Source organism: Ctenocephalides felis, unplaced genomic scaffold, assembly GCF_003426905.1.
Source record: "Ctenocephalides felis isolate EL2017-DRISC unplaced genomic scaffold, ASM342690v1 CF-g0.4_SCAFFOLD_03570, whole genome shotgun sequence".
Lineage (NCBI taxonomy): Eukaryota > Metazoa > Arthropoda > Insecta > Siphonaptera > Pulicidae > Ctenocephalides > Ctenocephalides felis.
In genome coordinates, this window is record NW_020539724.1 from 19,797,049 (window position 1) to 19,819,308 (window position 22,260).

The window sequence follows — 22,260 nt, forward strand, 5'->3', positions numbered from 1 at the left end:
TTCTAAAATGTTAGTTTGATATTAATTTATTTTTTTTAGTTCGTTTTCCGTGATCTCTACTACAAGGTGTGTTTGTGACGAGGGACATGGCTGGAACTTTCATCAGGCGGGACATCCCATTTACACCTTCCGATTTGTATTTCCATCCCGAAGACCCGGAAACAACATTTGGTGCACGACGAAGTTGATGAACAGAAAACGGTAAGATTTTATAGATACAATTATAATAGATATAAATGATAAAATTCGATACAATATTTATACAAATGCACTATGTTTTGATAAACGTTTTTTCGAAACCAATCAAGATCTTCTTTGCTGTTTGTTTGTCTGTAAAATTGATAATCAATTGCTTATATTACCTGCAGTAAGATTTTATAAAAATGTTTGAATTTTGTGTATTTTAATCCAGTTACTGAAAAATATTTATTTTTACAATTTTTATCGAATAAAATCATTAACAAAATTTAATGATATGACTTATAATTAGTTAATGATAATAGGGTACGTTACATATTGTACAGCATATATAAAAAAATGTATTTTAAATATTATCATTAGAATGAGAATATATTAAAAATGTTTTTTATATTTTTAGTTGTACATAACGAGAAATTTTGGAGAAACATTTACACCCCTACAGAAGTATGTGAAGTCATTTGCATGGTCTTCAGGTTCTTCATCTGATGCATCAATTATTCAGGTGGATCCAGGTAATAAGTTTATAAGTTTTTATATTTTTGTTTCTAGAACGTAGCATTTTCTCAACATTTTCTGTTTTTTTTTTTTCAGTAATATTTTATATAGAATGTATCATTTTTTCAAACAATTTGCTATGTTTCTCTCAACTATATTTAACATTTTATTGCAGTAAATATAAATTTCAGAAACTTATTGGCACAAAAAATATAAATAATATTTTATGTTTTAAGATTTTTTATAAATCAAATAAATCAACTTGTCAACAGCATAAGTCTCTTAATTTTGTTGCTTTCTTATGTGTCAAAATTTTATTTTGGATATTGTTTCGTTATCATAATTATATTGTAAATATTTGAATACAAAAACGAGTATCTTTCAAATACTTCACATACCATTTTATGATGTAATTCTGAACCATTTATGAAATATTTTAATCACATTGCTGAAACTATACTTTACTGCTAAATTTAGTATTTACATATTTATTTTTCTATATGGAAAAAGGTTAGACCTACTAATATAGTGCTTACTCTTAAAGTTCTTAGCAGTATAACTATTCTAAAATATACGGTCACTAAACAATTAACTCAAATATTCAAAAACTTAAATTTTTTACGATAACACAAAGAAGTAAGCATACATTTTCAGTGTTCATTTTTATAATTTCAGAATGACTTCTCCTTTGCCTTTGCTATTATATATTGAAAGAGCAGAACCAACGGACACAAGTACTGTTCTTACTGTGACCGCATTATCCCAGACAAATGTGTTGATTGGCAATGTCCAAGATTTCTTAGTTAGAGGAGACTTTATGTTCGCCACCAGGAAAAACAACAAGGTACAATATTAATAAAACTATCATTTCAAACCAATGTTTGGAACTTAAACATAATACTATTTTTTTCAGAACAATCTAGAACTACTGATTTCATATCGAAGAGCCCTTTTGTAGTAGCTCATTTTTCATCAGAATTGAGCTTTCTAGCCATCCATGTGGCTGATGTGACAGATAGAAGACTGATGGTAGTGGGGTTCATGGTGACACTGTAGCTCATCTATGTTTCTGAGAGCAATGAAGATTTCTCTAGAATTAATTTTGTTTTAAGCTTAGAAGGCATTTTGTGCCATGTTCCAATAGTACGTGGACTGACACCTGGCTGAGGTAAGATAATTAAACAAATATACAAATTTCTTTATAAGAACAACATATTATAGTATAAAGTTTGTTTTTTTACAAAAAATATTAGTCTATATGTGTATGTATATTGCTATAACACATGTCATAGGTGGATATGAAGAATTTTTTTACAAAAAATATTATTCTATATGTGTATGTATATAGATATAACACAATTCATTGATATGAAGACATTAAAGTCTTGCTAAAATTTTTCTTGTTGTCCATTTAGGATACATATAAAAAACTTTAATATTGATCAATCATATACTGTTTTTTACAATTAAGATATATGTACTTATATCATCATTAATAAGTAATATAATTTTAATTTATGTCTTATTTCCAGTGATATTGCAGAAGAATCATTTGCTGACTTATACCGTGTTGAGGGTCTTCTTGGAGTCTATATTGCGTCCCGCGTTCTTTCTACTTCTACATTCAATAACAATGCCACCAGTAGAGGCAGAACTCAACCAGTTATATCACCAGAACATTTATCCAGTGTGATAACCTTCGATCATGGTGCCACTTGGCGACCGATTTCTCCACCGCGACGAGATGACGATGGACATCCAATCAAATGCGACACCAACCTGGGATGCTCATTGCATTTGACTCAGAAATTCAGTCAGTTGTATCCTGTTACTAGATCGGTAATAAAGAAATCAAATTACAATATATATGTATGATTTATTTCAAGGGTTTTCTGTAGATTACTTTTTTTTATAGAGTGCACTAACTTGCTTCTATTTTTATTTATCTATTGCAGGTTACAATACTCAGTTCCAAGTCCGCACCCGGCATCATTCTCGCCGCTGGTGTTATCGGACGCTCTTTTTAAAAGGTCATCCTGGTGTATTTTTAAGTCGAGATGGCGGCCTTACATGGAAGCAAATTCTAAAAGACTATTATTCTTCAATTTCGGTGACCACGGTGGCGTTTTAGTCGCCGTGAAGTATTTTAAGACGAGAGGCGAAACGAAACGTCTTTTATATTCTACTGATGAAGGTGATACTTGGAAGAGTGTCGATTTCCATTCAAAGGATTTGAGAATTTACGGTTTGATGACGGAACCAGGGAGAATACTACTGTTTTCACTATGTTTGGTTCAAGCCCTGGTCTACATCAATGGCAAATTATAAAGGTAATAAAATTTTAGTCAAAAATACTACTTGATCATATTTAATAATAAAAACGTTACATAAGAAATTGACATTACATATTTCAATATTATCTCTTTCTTCTTAGGTTGATTTGGCAGCCGCTTTCGACCGTATGTGCACGCCGGAAGATTACAAATTTTGGGCCCCAGGAGGCCTTTCTGGTGTTTCAGAAATGGCATGTTCTATGGGATCCAAAGATACTTATCAACGAGGATCCCAAGGGCTAATTGCTATAATGGCAAAGATTACTCTAGGACAGTTAATAAAGAAGTTTGCGAATGCGGAGCTCACGATTTTGAATGTTCTCCAGGTACTAAATACTTATTTAGAATAATTTTTTTTTTGCATATCTATTAAGTGCTAAATTTTGTTTCAGGCTTTACTCGTAGTAGCCAACCGTTCCACTGCATAAAAAACCTGAACTATCAGAGGATCCGTTTGCTGTTCCCGCCACTTGCAGACCTGGACAATTTTATAAAGGACTAAAGGTAAGAAACTAAAAAAATTATTAATTAGCACTCATAATAAATCAGAAATCTCACATTGATTGATTTGCATATACTATCACTTTTTTTCTTCTATTAGGTTATAAAAAGATTGATGGAGATGTCTTTTGGGCGGATATGAGTACCTCTATGAACCAGCCACAATACCGTGTCCATTTGCTCCAACAAGAGAATTTTTAGTTATGGCTCAACGAGAGAAAATAATTCGCATAGACTTATCTGCACCAACTAATGGCACTGTATTAAAGACAGGAATTGAAGTTTTCCCTGTAGATGGTTTGAAGAATGTCATAGCAATTGAGTATGATATGAAGAATGATTGTGTTTATTGGGCCGATATTGTCAATGATACAATTGGCAGACAGTGTTTGAGAAACGGAACTGAGGAGAGGGAAATTTTGGTGGAGACTGATTTAGCTAGTGTAGAAGGTTGGTATTTTTAAATTTTTAAAATTCAAATTATTTTATGAACATATTTCTATTATATTCTTTTATATGTATGCAATAGGAATGTCATTGGATTGGATATCTCGATTATTGTACTTTGTTGATGGAATGAGACAAAAGATTGAAGCAATATACATATTGATACAAATGTTTTGGACGATTCGGGAGAACTATTTTGGATTCAAAGGTTCTTACAAACCTAGAGGTAGATTACTTTCACATTTTTATTTGCTTTATTTTAATAGTTTTGTTGTATAAGTGCTACTGTGTCTTTTATGTTATAATTATTATAATATTTGTTTAATTTAATATTTTTCTTATTGTTTTACTAATTGTAGGTATGTTGTACATCCTGTGGCTGGCTATATGTTCTTTACTGATTGGGAACCAGTTTCTCCATCTATATCAAGAGCGAATCTTGATGGAACCGAAGTAACTCGGTTGTTTACTGCACCTGTTGTTAGTTGGCCCAATGGAATTACAGTAGATCATATTGGTATGCATAAAATCCTGTTAAAATAAAACTACTTAATAGTTAAATAATATTAAAACAAGAAAGTTTAATTTTTACATTTAGTAACATTAATTGTTTCTTCATGTTTGGGATTTGCAGTTCCATAGAAAGTAAAAATATAATGGAAACTCAGTTTTGAGAAATTTATTAAATTAATTTTGCTGCCACCATGTATTAAACTTCTATATATGACAATATATATTGTAATTTGATCAACATGATATTAAATTATCTATTAAATGGTGGTCTATTTGGATTGCATAGATATGAATAAACTACTGTATGCATTACAGTTTAATATTATCTTTTATATTTTTATCAGCTGAACGTATATATTGGGTGGATGCCCAAGAAGACTATATTGCCAGTAGTGATTTGCATGGAAAACATTTTGAAAAAATTATGTCTGAAGAAGAACGAGTTACTCATCCATTTGCTGTAGCTGTTTTCAAACACACCATGTATTGGGATGATTGGAAAACCAGTGCTGTGTACAGTGCAGACAAAGATCATGGATTACAGGTAAACATATAATTACTTACTGTAAGCTTTATTATTAAGGCAAAAAAGTGTGATAAATTTGAAACTGCTGCACATCCAATTTAAAGTTGTGATCACAATCATTTTTATGTAATTTTATTTTTCAGGTCCAAACAATTGCTAGAGATCTTCCTGGACTCATGGATCTGAAAATCTATGCCCACTCAATACAAGAAGGTACAAGTGCTTGCTCTCCCATGAGTAATGAGACAAAACCGAATGCCCCTATACTTGTGTTAGCATGCCTAAAGGGCAATATAAGTGTTTGTGTCCTGATGGAATGGATGATATAGGAGGTAATTTAATTAAATTTGAATTTATTATAAATGAGAGATAAATATATATAACAGATTAATCTAAATGAAGAATTTTATTTAGAAGATCTTAAGATGTACAGATATTTAATAATAATTACATTTTGAGAAGATTTGGTTTTGAAGAACACATAAGTACAAAATTATGTTTCAAGAGTCTTCTTGAGTTTTTAGTAGATTATCTATTATAATCACCTATTTTCTCTTCACATGCTTATTAAAACATATTTATTTATTTTATTTATTTATTTATTTATTTAAATATATAGCCCACAGATTTCTCTAAGAGGACTCAAAAATACAATTATTTTACATAATGAATAACAATTAAAATATATACAAAATTACAATATATAGTTAGTAACATAAAATGCTAAGATAAAATTACATATAATGCAGAATGTAACAATAATATTTATAAACAGAATAAGAAAATAATGAGATATTTGAAAGAAAATAAAAAGATTAACTTGTGCAGATGGAGATTATAACATATATCTATAATATACATTTATTTATCAATTTATCATATTGAGCTTTCTTGTGACATTATTTACCTGATAGTAATCTGTTGTCTATTTGTTTTAGGAAAATGTTTGTGTCCTGGAGGATCTGCACCTTTTGCTAATAACACATGTCCACAGCAAGCAAATACCTGCCGACCAGACCACTTTACTTGTTCGAATGGTGTATGTATGCATACCCTTTCACTTGATGATGGCGGACAAGACTGCGGGGATGGAAGTGATGAATTAAATTGCGGTAAGAATTATTAATTCATAGGTAATTTAAGTTTTTATTTATTTATTTATTTATTATTTATTTATTTATTTATTTATTTACAAGCCGTCAGTTATTTAATATTATAATAAGGCTTAAGTCATTATTTTATAGGTTTAATATAATTTAATTAATTATTAGCTATTTTATTACTTAATTTATTTACTGTAAACTTATTTATATTTAGTTAATTATAATTATTTTTAAATATAACTACTTTGTTTGTTGCAAGTGTTTTTAAAAATTTAATAAGTATTTTAATAAGCTTTACAATACTTTTACAATATTAACAAATTTTAGGTTATTTTATGATATTTTAACAAATTTAAGTGTCTTATATTATTGTAATTATTATTATTATTAATAATAATAATATTATCATTATCATTTTTATTATTATTGTTAAATATTTTTACAATTTTTTTTTCTTTTACAAATTTTTGGTATTTTGATGAAGGAAATATTTTGTTTTACAATTTTAAGTGTTTTTAAAATATAAGTTTTTGGTTAACTAATTATTAAGTATTTTAACAATAACAGTCATATGAAAATAATAATTAGAAGAAATATATATATAAATATATATATATATATATAATATATATATATAATACTGATTGGCACGGTTTTACCTTTATATTAAGGAAATTTCTAATATTGCTATGTAGTTGGCAAATCATCATGAGGGTTGACTGTGTTAAGTATTATATTATTATTTAGTAAACATTATTTTTATTACAGCCTTGGCAAGCAATGCAAGTGGTTGTGGTGTGAACATGTTCCGTTGCCAGGATGGAGGTTGTGTACCACGACATTGGCGCTGCGACTCTGATCGTGATTGCAAAGATGGTAGCGATGAAGCTAATTGCCAATATGCTGAATGCTCTGCTGGTGAATTTAGATGTGGAAATGGAAGGTTAAAATTATATTTTTTGCTTATATTTACAATGTAGCAAAGAGTTGATTTTAACATAGGTTAAAGATATTTTTTTCTGACATATTCTTTTATAAATACTTCAACAATATAAATTGTGAATAACTTTAATATAATATCCTTGTTTTGATTAAACATTACAAAATATTTGATCATTAATAATAACATTAAATGTAGATCTTTAGAACAACACATTGAATAATATTGAATGTGTGTCCTGGTCTTTTTTTTCTTTTGTTTGTATTTTTTTTAAATTACTACCTTTATAAGCAAGTATTATTAGTAATGCATAATTTTTATTTTTATCTCTTATATTTTTTTTATTACTAACTACGTTATAGATTAGAACTATTTTAGGTTTGATTGACAAAATAAATAGTAAAAGTATAGTTATAGTAAAACTTGTTTTTAACTTTTTTCCAACAGTTCTTAAGCATGCCATTGTTTTAATACAGATGGTTTCTATGTTATTAAACATAATATTTTTCAAGGTGCATCTCTTCAAAATGGAAATGTGATGGTGAAGATGATTGTCGTGATGGAACAGATGAGAAAGATTGCCCATCTCGTGCTAATGTCACATGCAAAGCAGACGAATTCAGGTATTTTTGAATTACTTTTATGGTTTGTTTTTACTATTTCATTAATTACTTCGAATTGGTTTTTAACTTTGTGATGTGAATTCAGAAATTATTTTAGGCTCATATTTCTTTCTACATTACGGTTATTGTAGATACATTTTATTATGAATTGAACAAATAATTTAATCTTACTCAATTAAGTCAAAGTTGAAAATGTACAAAATTTTATATATTGGATGCTAGTAGAGTAAATGACTAGATTTAGATTTAGTAGGATTAGATTTGTTACAGTTACAAAAACTACAATAATATAAAAACCAAAACGTTCAGGGCAAATAATAAAGATTAGTTATATAATGATATCTACAATATAATGATTCAGAGTTAAAATTGATTAATATCTTGATATGCTTTTGCTAGTAAGATATCTTGCATGAAATGTTTAAATCTCTAATCTGGAAAAAGGTGTTTATAAGTTACTTTTATTATATTTGGTGCTACACTATGATAAATGCAGTAAAGTGTCTGTTGGTATGTTTTCATCTTTTCTATTATCATATTTTTTTTTATTTTTAACAGATGTAATTCAACCAACCTTGCATACCTAACTCTTGGCGATGTGATGCTGATACTGATTGCCCTGATGCTTCTGATGAAAAAGGTTGTGCCAATATACATCACAAACAATGGTACTTGTGAAGAATGGCAATTCACATGCGCCGATGGACTTTGCGTTTATGCAACATTCAGATGTGACGGAGCTCCTGATTGCAGGGTAAGATACAATATTTACTTCTCTGCTCTTTATACATTTTTTAATTATAACTGTAACATTTGGATGATAAAACACCATATTGGATTTTCTTTTGCAGGATGGAAGTGATGAAGTAAATTGCACTACGATTTTGCCAGCCTTGGGACCAACTTATACAGAAAGCCACGTCCAAGTTTCCAGTCCCAAGAATTGCGTCGATTGGATGTTCAAGTGTGCAGAAGAAAGAAAGTGCATTCCATACTGGTGGAAATGCGATGGGGTAACGATTGCGCGTGATGCATCTGACGAACGGGGCTGCGGAGGTAAATTTATAATTGAAATATAAAAAGGCAATTTTATATACTGTAAAATATATTTAGTTGTTGCCTAATTGTTAGTTTGACACCAGACTTAATGCATTAACAATACAAGATTATAAAATATTTTATGCTAATATCATTTAACTTATTTTTTATGCTTATTGATGAATTCAATTTTAATACTTCATTTTTTTTTTTCTTTATAGACCGAACAGGAATATCATCAACTTTCAGGCCACAGACCACATCTTCTACATCTAATAGGACAGGTCCATCAACTACTAGTAGATGTGTTGACCGTGAATTCAAATGTGATTCTGGTGAATGCATACCCCAGTCTTACGTTTGTGATGGTTATCAAGATTGCAGGTAAAATGAATTTCTATTTCTATTTATATTTTTACATTTGTGCACTATTCAATAACAATATAAATATTATTAGGAGTGGTGATGATGAATTAAGATGCCTTGTGTCTTCAAATAATCTGAGTGGTTGTAGTTTATCAAGTTCTTCAGAAGAATCTAGTGAGGATGGTTCTCATCACAAGGAAACTAAAGGTTTTAGATGTAGAATGGATGGCACTTGCATTCCCAAAGAAGTTGTTTGCGATGGTCACGTTGATTGTCCAGATTCCAGTGATGAACTTGGCTGCTTAAGCCATAATAAAACCGAGCATACAAGTCAAGGTAAGATATTTAACTAATATGATTTTTAAAATATTAAAAATTGGTGATATTATTTCCTGGCGCGAAAAATGTAGACAATTAAGTTTTATTGTTATTGCAGAAAAACAACCAACTTTGTGTTCACGTGGCTATTTTGCTTGTGCTACTGGTGAATGCTTGGCACAGACTAAATTCTGTGATGGCAAGCAGGATTGCTATGATGGATCTGATGAATCTAATTGTGAAGGAAGAAAACGAGTATACCAGGTAAAATTTACCTAACTATTTATATGATTTACTTCTGTATCTTTATTTATTTATTTATTAATTTTACAAGCCGTCAGTATAATAATATTATAATAAGGCTTAAGTCAATGTTTTATAGGTTTATTATAATATAATTAATTATTAGCTATTTTATTATTTATTTATTATTTAATTTATTTACTATAAACTTATTTATATTTAGTTCATTTTAATTATTTATAAATATAACTAGTTGTTTGTTGCAAGTATTTTTTTAAAAAATTTAATAAGTATTTCGAAGTATATGACATATTAGTCATATTATTATTATATCACTCACTATCATTTTCATTATTTTTGTTAAATATTTTTACAATATAAGTTTTTTTTTTTACAAATTTTTAGGTATTTTGATGAAAGAAGTATTTTTTTTTCACAATTTTTTAAGTGTTTGTAAAATATAAGTTTTTAGTTAACTAATTATTAAGCATTTTAACAATAACAGTCGTATAAAAAAAAATTAAAATTTTGTTTCACAATTTTAGGTGTTTTAAATTATAAGTTTTTAGTTAACTAATTATTAAGTATTTTAACAATAACAATCATATGAAGATAATAATTAGAAAAAAAAAAAGTCATATTTTGTATCTCAATTTTTAGTGTTTTTTTTTTTAATTATAAGTTTTAAATTAACTAATGTAAAGTATTAAAAGTATTTTAACAATAATAATCATATAAAATAAAAAAAAATTTTTAGCTATCTTTTGCTAGCTAAAGTTAGCTGTATCTTCCTAATTTGTATAAATATTAATTTTGTTTCAGATTCTCCTTATGGGCGTCGAAGATCGCAGCATTAACTCATCCAGCTTGCTCTCTACTGGTCTTTACCCAGAAATACAAAAGATGTAAAACTCGAATTCTTACCCTCCATTACCCCCATCTCCAGCAATCAAGAAACATGGACAAACCACACCAGTTGGCTTGAGCAATCTGAACACCGATTTTTGAATCTCAAACCATACACTAATTATAACATGACAGTTTATGTCAGAGTAAAGAAAGTCGACAAAAGTGATAAGAAAGGTGATTCAAATGGTGTAGAAGTTGCGCCTATCAAATTTGTCAATGCCACTACATCAGAAGGCATTCCTGATAGCCCAACTAATGTGAAATTACTTCAACAAAATGGATCAAATATTCAAGTCACTTGGGAAGAGTCTAAGAATGTAAATGGCATTTTGAGAGTTATACACTATTTGTGTCACCTCCTACACCACCAAGACAGGTCAGTTAATAATTTAATTGTATCATATTCAGATTTTGCATTTCTATATAATTATTATATATATTTTAGTATCAAATACCTGCTCAAACAACATCTTACACTGTTAGAGGTGATTTCAAACCAGCAATGAAATATACATTCTGGCTTGTAGCTCGTAACACATTAGCTTTATCAGAAAACTCTAATACTTCTGAAATTGTTTTTGATGGGGATTCAGTGTTTAGTGATCGCATCAGAGGATTACATGTTGTTAACGTTGCTGGTGATAAAGATAGAGGTATGTCATAATAGTGTTTCATTTCACAATAGATTCTAATGTCCTGAGTAATAGGGCAGTTTAGAAATTAATTCAAATTTAATTTTAATCTTTAATGTTAATATCTTTTATAGGAGTATCGAGCATATCACTGTCTTGGGACCCTGTGAAAAATGTTGATGGCTACAGTGTGCAAAGAATTTTACCTCTTCCATATCCAAAATTGGAACCTGTATTTGTTAAGAAGAACGAAATTGTCATCAAAAACGCTAGTCCTGGAGTTGAACACGCCATTTCAGTATGTCATCTATTTATATAAAGAAAATTCATAAAATTTATTATAATTTATAAGCTTATTAACTTCCCGAAGGAGAAAAAAAATCAAAATTCATCAAAAAATCCGATTCTCTAATTTCATGTTTTCTCGACGTTTCAAGCCATTCTGAATCGAATGAGACCAAATTTGGTAAAAGTATATGTGTGTGTGTGTGTGAACAGATTTTTTGCCGTAAATCGACGTTTTCTCGAAAACGGCTGGGCCGATTTCAAAAATTTAAAAGCCATTTGATGCACCTCGACGAGAACTATTGTTTGTCAGTTTTGTGCGAAGATCGACCAAGCCGTTTCTTTATAAATCGCAGAAAAGTGAACAATTTTTCGTCTACGTTTTAGCCCGCAATTCTGAATCGATTTTGAAAATTCAAAAACCGTTCGAAAGATATTGGTTGGGAATCATGCTGATTAGTTTTTGGTAGAGATCGGCCGGGCCGTTTCTTGTAATAAAGTTTAAAAAAAAAAAAATTCGACGATTATTATGATTATTTTTTTGACGGTAGATACCATAGTCTTCTAGATCATACTAAAATATTACAGCCGTACGACAACTGGTTCAGCTTTAAAAATTCGTCAAAGTTTGCAAAAATTGGTATCGTTTTTTTGGCATTTGTCAAAATTAGACTTTTGATCGACGTTTTCTCAAAAACGCCTGAACCGATTTTAGAAATGTACCTACCTATTGTTTGTCAGTTTTGTGCGACGATCTGCCAAGCCGTTTCTTTGCAATTTGAAAAAAAGTGTTTAACTTTTCGTCCACATTTAAGCTCATCCTACCGAACCGATTTTAAAAAATCAAAAACTGTTCGAAAGAAATGAGTTGGGAATGGTACTGATTAGTTTTAGGTGAAAATCTACCGAGCCGTTTTCTTGTAATTACCTGTTGAAAAAAAATTTAAGCCGATTTTCATGAAATTTTTTTTGACTATATACATCATGGTCTTATAGAACTTACTGTAATATTGCGGCCTTACGACTAGTAGTTTAATTTTAAAATTTTGTCAAACTTTGCTAAAATTATTATCGTTTTTTTTAAAGTAGGATTAATGAAGTATATTATTAACTTCCCGTAGGGTAAGTTATTGTAATGGGCCGAAAATCGGAATTGAAAATTTTTACATTTCTCGACGTTTTGAAGGTTTCTGAACGTTTTGGCATACCTCAGAAAAAATGGATGTGTGTGTGTGTGTGGTGTGTGTGTGTGTGTATGTATGTGTGGATACAAATTTCCCGTCACGTTTTTGGACGCACGGATCAACCGATTTGAATGGTTCAAAAAACATTCGATTCCTATTGATTGGGAAAAGAGCTGATTAGTTTTTGGCAAAGGCAGGTCCAGCCGTTTCGGAGATACGGAGCAAAGAGTGCAGAAAATAGAAATCGAATTTTTGAGCGAACGGAGTATCCGATTTGAATGATCTAAAAAACATTCAATTAGTAATGATTGGGAGAAGTGTTTATTAATTTTTGGCAAAGGCAGGCCCAGCCATTTCGAAGATACGGAGCTAAATATGTAAAAAATGGCAGTTTTTGAAAGAACTAAGCGTCCGATTTAAATGATTCAAAGAACTTTCTGCTTGTCTTAACAAAATAATTGATTTTTTTTTTTTTTTTTTTTTTTTTTTTTTTTTTTTTTTTTTTTTTTTTTTTTTTTTAGTATTTTGTATATCGAAAATATTTCAGATTTTATTTTTAATTCTGACTATAGTTCTAATATACTTTAGAAATAATTTCAACTCTGCAATTCGGTTTATATAATTCTTATAAATATTAGACAATGTTACAATATTTATAATAATCTATTTGAAAACATTCAGTATTCCTCGAACATTTCGTTACGGTGCGGGAAGTTCCAGCAATTTGCCTCAAGGCACGATGCCATAATTGCCTCAAGACAGAATTCCACTTACAGCTAGTTTACACATTTTTTTGATTAAGTCGATTATTTACACATATCGGGAAGTTTATGTAACTTGCCTCAAGGCTAAATACCAAACCAACTAGTTATACATTATAATTATTTATTATTTTTTTCTAGGTTTCTGCAGTAAGGAAGCAATATCATTCTATGTCTAGTTCCATAACTGTTGCCACTCCAGGAAGAAATTTCCCAGATGCTACAGCTATTCAAGCTCGTCTTATCAAGCCTGCAGCTGGCAGTAAATCAGAAATTGGTGTAGCTAAAGTTACATGGGAGGCACCAGGAAAGGCAAAATGGTGGTATGCGGTTTATTATGGCAGAAACATGCAGGAGCTATTAGAAAGTAAGTAGTGAAAATTATGTTTTATCAATAATTTCAAGTTTTGTTGCTTTGTTTAATTATTTCAAATTAGTTGACTATGCAAGCACTATTTATTCTTGCAGCTTGATACCTTTATCAATTATTACTTTTTACATTACTTTTAATTTTCTAATTTCCATCATTTTTTTCCCCAGAACCTCGTCTCATAACCAAGAACCTAACCGCCACCATCCGCGGATTAGAGCACTGCTCCTCATACTTTATAGCAGTTGGTGTTTTAGCTGGTGATGGTGCTTCAGGAACCTCATCTGGTGACTTGGATAGTTCTCTGGGATCTCTTGGTGCACGATGGGCTCCAGGACCTCTTAGTACAGCTGGTTCTGGCACTCTCGACACACCTTATGATCCAAAAGCTCCAGTCAGGGATTTGAAAGCTACTGTTGTTGAGACTAATGGAGTGGTCAATAGGAAAGGATTGCTCATCACTTGGAAACCAAGCTGTGATGTTATCACTCAACCCGTGGGATATGTGGTAGGAAAAAGATTCTCTCTCTTACTTTAGATTAGGGAATGCAATACCGGTATACCGGTATACCGAATTACCGGTGAACCGCCCGATTTTTCGGCGGTATTTTTACCGGTATTTACCCCAAAAATACCGGTATTTTCGGTATTTTTACGTAAGCGCTATTTGATAATAATACACTAAAGTTTAAATTTCTCAGAACAAATTTATCTTTAAATTCTATAATCGCATAAACAGTATGTCCTCAAGTGATTCTATAGGATAAACAAATGTCAAATATTATCTTAACTCGTCATTAAACTGAGTATTTATTGCTTTACTAAGGGCTTCATATCGTGTTACAATAAATAGAATTGGACTGATAGATAATGATGTTTGTTTAATCTTATGTGAAAATGTAACGGTTTTTTAAGTGATACTTCCGCCAAAATATTTTATACCATACAGATTACCTCTGCGTAATCTTTATTTTTTTCTAACTTTGTACGTAATAATTATGATAATTACTAAATATTTTTGCTTCTTATTACAAATATAAAATATTATTTTTCAAAAACGTTTCGAAGTTTGAAAATACTATAGAACCATCATATTATTTTAAATAACAATACTCAACAATTATAGTAACTTATTATTTATCTCAACAAAGTATCCGACGGAAATTATTTTTTAAAATATTGGAGTTTATGCTAATTTAATACATCGGATTATATGCAGATAATACACTTTATTATAATAATGTAATATGATCTTTTATGAGTTTTTGGTCTTTCTTACTCTAAGTTTGTTTTTGGTAAAAAGTACTCAATATACTTGATAGTGATAATGAATTAATTAAATTGGATATAATTTTGTTAAATTATTATTTATAAAAATAAACTTATTGTTTTATTTTATTGTTTTTATTGTTTAGTTGAATATAGTTGTAGTTGTATATACATTTTTTTATATTTGTACTAGTAACTTTCAATTTTGTTTACGTTTGTTTAAGATAATAAAAATACCGGTAATTTACCGGTATTCCGGTTTTAAAATGAAATTGCCGAAATACCGGTATTGAAATTTTCTATCGGTATTGCATTCCCTACTTTAGATACATTGAATTTTCATGACTTTAGTTTATGACACTGTTACAAAGATGTTGTTACCATGTATTATAAGTTTTTTAAATTATTAGTATTTTTGTTATCTGTTTTTGTTTACAGGCTGAAATAATAGAATTGACCACCAACGAAACATTCCGCTTCGAATTGGCAGCAGTTTCCAACAGAACGCTTTCCCATCTTGTGGAACCTGTATTATACGGCGCCAATTATCGGATTCTCGTCAGAACTTCTGGTGATGGATTGACATCGAAAGGTCCAGCCGCAGATTCTGAAATTACCGTACAAGGACCCCCATTACCGGTTCCACATCAACTGCAGATGTGGAGGCAGAGGAACAGCTCTTTCTTGGTGCAATGGAAAGATGTCAAGATGCCTGATGAAATTAGTTCCATTAAGTAAGGAAAAGAAGGTTTTTGTTTAAATTAATTTGACAAAATTGAATTAATACCTTCTTGGATTTTTTGCAGATTCAAATATGTGTTGTGGGTGTCGACAGGTAAACAGGTTGATACAAAGACTGGCAAGAATTATACTCTATCAGAATCAACGTTAATTCTTGATTCTTTGGAAGAAGGACAGATTTATTCAATGGCTGTGCAAATCCAAACTGAACAAGGAATGCTTTCTGAATTAAGTGAAGTGGAATTGATTCAAGTACCATTAGGTATGATAACCATTACTTTCTTTTTTGTTAAAGATTATAATGTTTTTTTTTTCAAACCTGACATAATATTTATAGTTTATACTCTTTTTATTTATATATAATAATTGCTCTCATCTTTGATACAAGAAATAGAGGTTGTTGCATTCTAACACTTGTATCTTTTTTCTTTAACAAAAAATCAGTATATTAAAAACAACTGATTCAAAAATGCTTTATTCATAACTTGTAACAGTTCTATTATTTTATTTAGATTTATATAATCCAACAATGAATGTTAAAACAAGTTACATCTAAAAAAAAAGAGTGCGCGTAAGATTCACACGCGATTGAAGTAAAACTTATTTTGCTAAATAAATACTTCATATAACAATTTTAAATAATGTTTATTAGTAATATGGTAACACTTGTGATGGATACATTTATTAGTGTCAACCATTATACACATTTATATAATGATAAATTATAAATTATATATTTATAATAGCATTAAAAATATGTTTAATATTTAAAAACAATGTCATTAAAGTCATACTTGAAATATGACATGATCGGTTTGTCATTGTAATTAGCATTTAGAAATGAACGTTCATTAGAGAAATGAAGTAATTGATAATTAATAAATTCTATAATATTTATTCACACAGTGGATTATGTTAAACAACGCCTAAACAAATATTGTTTTCGCAACTTCACTCATCATGCATTTGTGTTTGAAGAACTTTATGTGATTAAAATTAACATACATTCATTGACTGCTTGTATTGTTTTACTTTTTTGCTGGCGATATAATTTCATTCTTTGAACAGCTGTAATATCTGTCTTGCCTAAAAAATATTTTCCATTTTAATAACTTCAAAGATTTATAGAAACTACGAATAATATAGGAATGATTTCTAATCAACAAACTTACGTTTAGTTGACGGCACAAATGTTTAATTTGTTTTATTATTTTCGAGAAACGGGTAAAATATTCTTCTGATTCAGGCATTAAATCAAGATTAGTACTATTTTAAAATTCTTATTTATCAATGCCGATTTCCTTGTTGATATCGGTACGCATACAACGTTGATGTCTAATCACAATCGACCCGTATAGAAACGATCGAGAGCGAATGACGAACAGTTCGGGCGTAACGGACTTCCGTTGCATTTGGTAATTTTCTTTTGTTGAAAATAAGGGATGAGAGTAAATGCCTTCTTTTTTAAGCTTAAATCTAGGAAAGGGCGAGTCCAGTTTGACTATTGCTATTCATTCTGTGAAATCCAAACCAACACATAATCAATTCTTAACAAACAAATAATTATCAAATTGTGTTAGTAATTCCTGGTATATTCTTAATAAATACAAATTTTTCATGATTTTTCTAGACTTCTGTCATTTGCATTTTAAATGCACCAAATGTATTACCATTCATGTTCTATATTAAGCAAAATATCTTTTACCAGGAACGTGGTCGTTGTTCTCTTACGACGAATCTAGTGGCAATGGCGGTTCCACATGGCGTGTGGCTGCACCAGTATTGATCCTGGTGACTTTAGCTGTATGCACCGCCGCCGCTGTTCTCGTTTGGAGGCATCGAAGGGCGCAGAATAGTTTCACCAGATTCGCAAATTCTCATTACGACACGAGGACTGGTGCTACTACTATTGGCGCAGGAGGAGTTTTAGGTAAGAAAATTTTCAGGGGTAACATTATTATAAAAAACATTTTTTTTAACTGTTAAATAATTAACATCTAGCAATATTGATAAATAATAACAAATTTAAATAAATAAGAGTGCAAAGAATAGAATTTACATGAAAATAATATCCGTATTATGATGAGTTAATATAAAATAAAAGCAAATATGAATAAAAATAAAATTAATAAATAATATAAATAAAATTTCTGAATAATAAAATAACATTAGAAAAACAATGAAATATAACATAAAAAACATAAAAGCATTTAATTAACTATTGATATGATACAATGCAAATGTGAAGACATTTGGTAGACAATGGTTTACTTTATATAATTCTTAACAATATTTTAATTATTTTCAACAGTTGTTAGCATTAATTATTTATAACTTCAGCAATAATACATTGTTTTACATATGTTTTTAAACATTTTGCAGATAAAGCTTTTACTTTTTTTAGAAAATTACCAAGTTTTTTGTATTGTAAAGGGAATGTTTTACTGATAAATAGCGTTCAATTGGTTAAAAGATTTTGAATACTTGGTTTCTGATTTGAATGTTGGTCTATAACTTTTAATAAAACTATTATTTCTTTTCATTATATAAATATTAAGTTTTATTTTTAGATGACGATGTTCCTGATATAAGGCCGTTCTCCGACGACGAACCTTTGGTTTTAGCGTAGACCAAAATTGTGTAAGCGCTGTATAATAAATCATATTTAAGTATTGTTTTGAATTAATAAACCTATTTCGTGTTGGCTTCTAAAATCATTTTTAAAATATTCAATAATGAAATAAAAACTACGAAGTATTCGATTTTAATATCATTGATTTTAGAGCTCAAGTTAATATTTGTTTTTAAATATCACACTGAATGAATCAATGAATTTAATATAATTATTTAATCAAAACCGTTGTACTAGTTTTTTAAATAGTACCCCACATTTAAATATTAATTTTTAAGTGATAAGTGGTAAAGACAAGGTTCTGTGATTAAATTAGTAAGTAGTTGTAGTGAAATGTTATCAAGTCATACTTTGAGTTGTTAGAAGAGAATGTTGATTTTATGTTTTTTCTATTCATATGCCTGCATACCATTTTAAAAATGTATATATTTGTAAGTTTAACGGAATATAATGAATTGTATGTGCAATTTTCACCGAGGCCAAACAAACCAAAGATCTAGGTTGCATTCAATTTGTTACAAATATAATGAAATGATTAGTTAATTTGCGAAAACTTTTCTTCGTGTAAATATTGCTAAATTTGGAATGAAGTCTGTGGTCCAAGATACATTTTTCTATTCTAATTCATAGAATTCTAAATTTACAAATTCTTAATTTTTAAATGATTTCATTTTATGTAGTATGTTATTCCTTGCTTTTTTCAAATTTTATTATTATTATTATTATTATTATAACTTTTATTTATTATCGCACGTTTAATTCTAAATCTATTTCTAATCTTACCTTTTTCTTAATTGCATTATTTCTTAGACGATAAAAATAATGTGCTTTGTTAATTTTCTGGGAAATAGTTCCATTAATTTAAATTTGTTTTCTCGGTTTGATAAATATCAATCTAATATCAGTTTTTTTTAAATAGATCTTTGGACATGAATATTTACTAGTTTTTTAACTTTTCAATTATCAAATGACTGTATTCATGGTTACTATTAGAAAATTAACTAAAGCATTCTGATCTTTTTGGATATGAAGTGTGAGTTATAATTATAGAATGAGGCAAAAAGATTTTTTTCAGTATTTGTAAGTTGATTATTTTTATATTGCTATTGTATAAAATTTTTAAATGAATGTCATTAAGAAAGATAATAGAAGTAATATAGGGATTAGACTGATTGCTTCAAATTTGTACGAAGATATAAATATAATGAACTACTGTATATATTATACTAATTAAAATAATTTACATTACGTTTTGTTATAAATTTAGATAGGATGAAATCTTTTCAGAACGACTAACACCTAGATGATTATATTTTTACAGTTATTGAAATTGAAAAGAATTTTAAAATCGCAATGGAAAAGTGAAGACTGTTCAAGCCCAAAATATAAATTACATTTTTAAATCACGAAGTAGAATGAATGTATTTATTAAATCAATTAGAATTAACTTTTTTCGTTGCAAGAAATGGTTGAAAGTCAAATTGTTTAGATTTAAAATGTAAATGTTCTTACATAACAAGTAAAAATTTGATGGCTCATTTTGAAAAATTGCTGAATGTCTTCTCTTCATTACTTTTCACACAATCTTAAAGCAAAATTCTACTTACACCTAGTTATATAAATCAAAGAGCATACAAGTCAAGGTAAGATATTTAACTAATATGATTTTTGAAATAATAAAACTTGGTGATATTATTCGTCGGCGCGAAAAATCTAGAAAATTAAGTTTTATTATTGTTGCAGAAAAACAACCAACTTTGTGTTCACGTGGCTATTTTGCTTGTGCTACTGGTGAATGCTTGGCACAGACCAAATTCTGTGATGGCAAGCAGGATTGCTATGATGGATCTGATGAATCTAATTGTGAAGGAAGAAAACGAGTATACCAGGTAAAATTTACCTAACTATTTATATGATTTACTTCTGTATCTTTATTTATTTATTTATTAATTTTACAAGCCGTCAGTATAATAATATTATAATAAGGCTTAAGTCAATGTTTTATAGGTTTATTATAATATAATTAATTATTAGCTATTTTATTATTTATTTATTATTTAATTTATTTACTATAAACTTATTTATATTTAGTTCATTTTAATTATTTATAAATATAACTAGTTTGTTTGTTGCAAGTATTTTTTTAAAAAATTTAATAAGTATTTCGAAGTATATGACATATTAGTCATATTATTATTATATCACTATCATTTTCATTATTTTTGTTAAATATTTTTACAATATAAGTTTTTTTTTTTTACAAATTTTTAGGTATTTTGATGAAGAAGTATTTTTTTTTCACAATTTTTTAAGTGTTTGTAAAATATAAGTTTTTAGTTAACTAATTATTAAGCATTTTAACAATACAGTCGTATAAAAAAAAATTAAAATTTTGTTTCACAATTTTAGGTGTTTTAAATTATAAGTTTTTAGTTAACTAATTATTAAGTATTTTAACAATAACAATCATATGAAGATAATAATTAGAAAAAAAAAGTCAATATTTTGTATCTCAATTTTTTAGTGTTTTTTTTTTTTAATTATAAGTTTTAAATTAACTAATGTAAAGTATTAAAAGTATTTTAACAATAATAATCATATAAAATTAAAAAAAAATTTTTAGCTATCTTTTGCTAGCTAAAGTTAGCTGTATCTTCCTAATTTGTATAAATATTAATTTTGTTTCAGATTCTCCTTATGGGCGTCGAAGATCGCAGCATTAACTCATCCAGCTTGCTCCTCTACTGGTCTTTACCCAGAAATACAAAAGATGTAAAACTCGAATTCTTACCCTCTATTACCCCCATCTCCAGCAATCAAGAAACATGGACAAATCACACCAATTGGCTTGAGCAATCTGAACACCGATTCTTGAATCTCAAACCATACACTAATTATAACATGACAGTTTATGTAAGAGTCAAGAAAGTTGACAAAAGTGATAAGAAAGGTGATTCAAATGGTGTAGAAGTTGCTCCCATTAAGTTTGTCAATGCCACTACATCAGAAGGCATTCCTGATAGCCCAACTAATGTGAAATTACTTCAACAAAATGGATCAAATATTCAAGTCACTTGGGAAGAGTCTAAGAATGTAAATGGCATATTGAGAGGTTATACACTATTTGTGTCACCTCCTACACCACCAAGACAGGTCAGTTAATAATTTAATTGTATCATATTCAGATTTTGCATTTCTATATAATTATTATATATATTTTAGTATCAAATACCAGCCCAAACAACATCTTACACTGTTAGAGGTGATTTCAAACCAGCAATGAAATATACATTCTGGCTTGTAGCTCGTAACACATTAGCTTTATCAGAAAACTCTAATACTTCTGAAATTGTTTTTGATGGGGATTCAGTGTTTAGTGATCGCATCAGAGGATTACATGTTGTTAATGTTGCTGGTGATAAAGATAGAGGTATGCTATAAAAGTAATAAGGCAAATTTAGAAATTATTTTAAGTTTAATTTTAATCTTCAATGTTAATATTCTTTATAGGAGTATCAAGCATCTCGCTGTCTTGGGACCCTGTGAAAAACGTTGATGGCTACAGTGTGCAAAGAATTTTACCTCTTCCATATCCAAAATTGGAACCTGTTTTTGTTAAGAAGAACGAAATTGTCATCAAAAACGCTAGTCCTGGAGTTGAACACGCCATTTCAGTATGTCATCTATATATATAAAGAAAATTTATAAAATTTATTATAATTTATAAACTTATTATACCTTCTATTTATTTATTATTTTTTTCTAGGTTTCTGCTGTAAGGAAGCAATATCATTCTATGTCTAGTTCCATAACTGTTGCTACACCAGGAA

General features: G+C 29.0%; 1 pseudogene; it reads left to right on the forward strand.

Moving 5' to 3' along the window:
• Positions 1-21,871, forward strand: part of LOC113383544 — a 23,077-nt pseudogene extending 1,206 nt beyond the window's left edge.
• Positions 21,872-22,260: the final 389 nt, after the last annotated feature.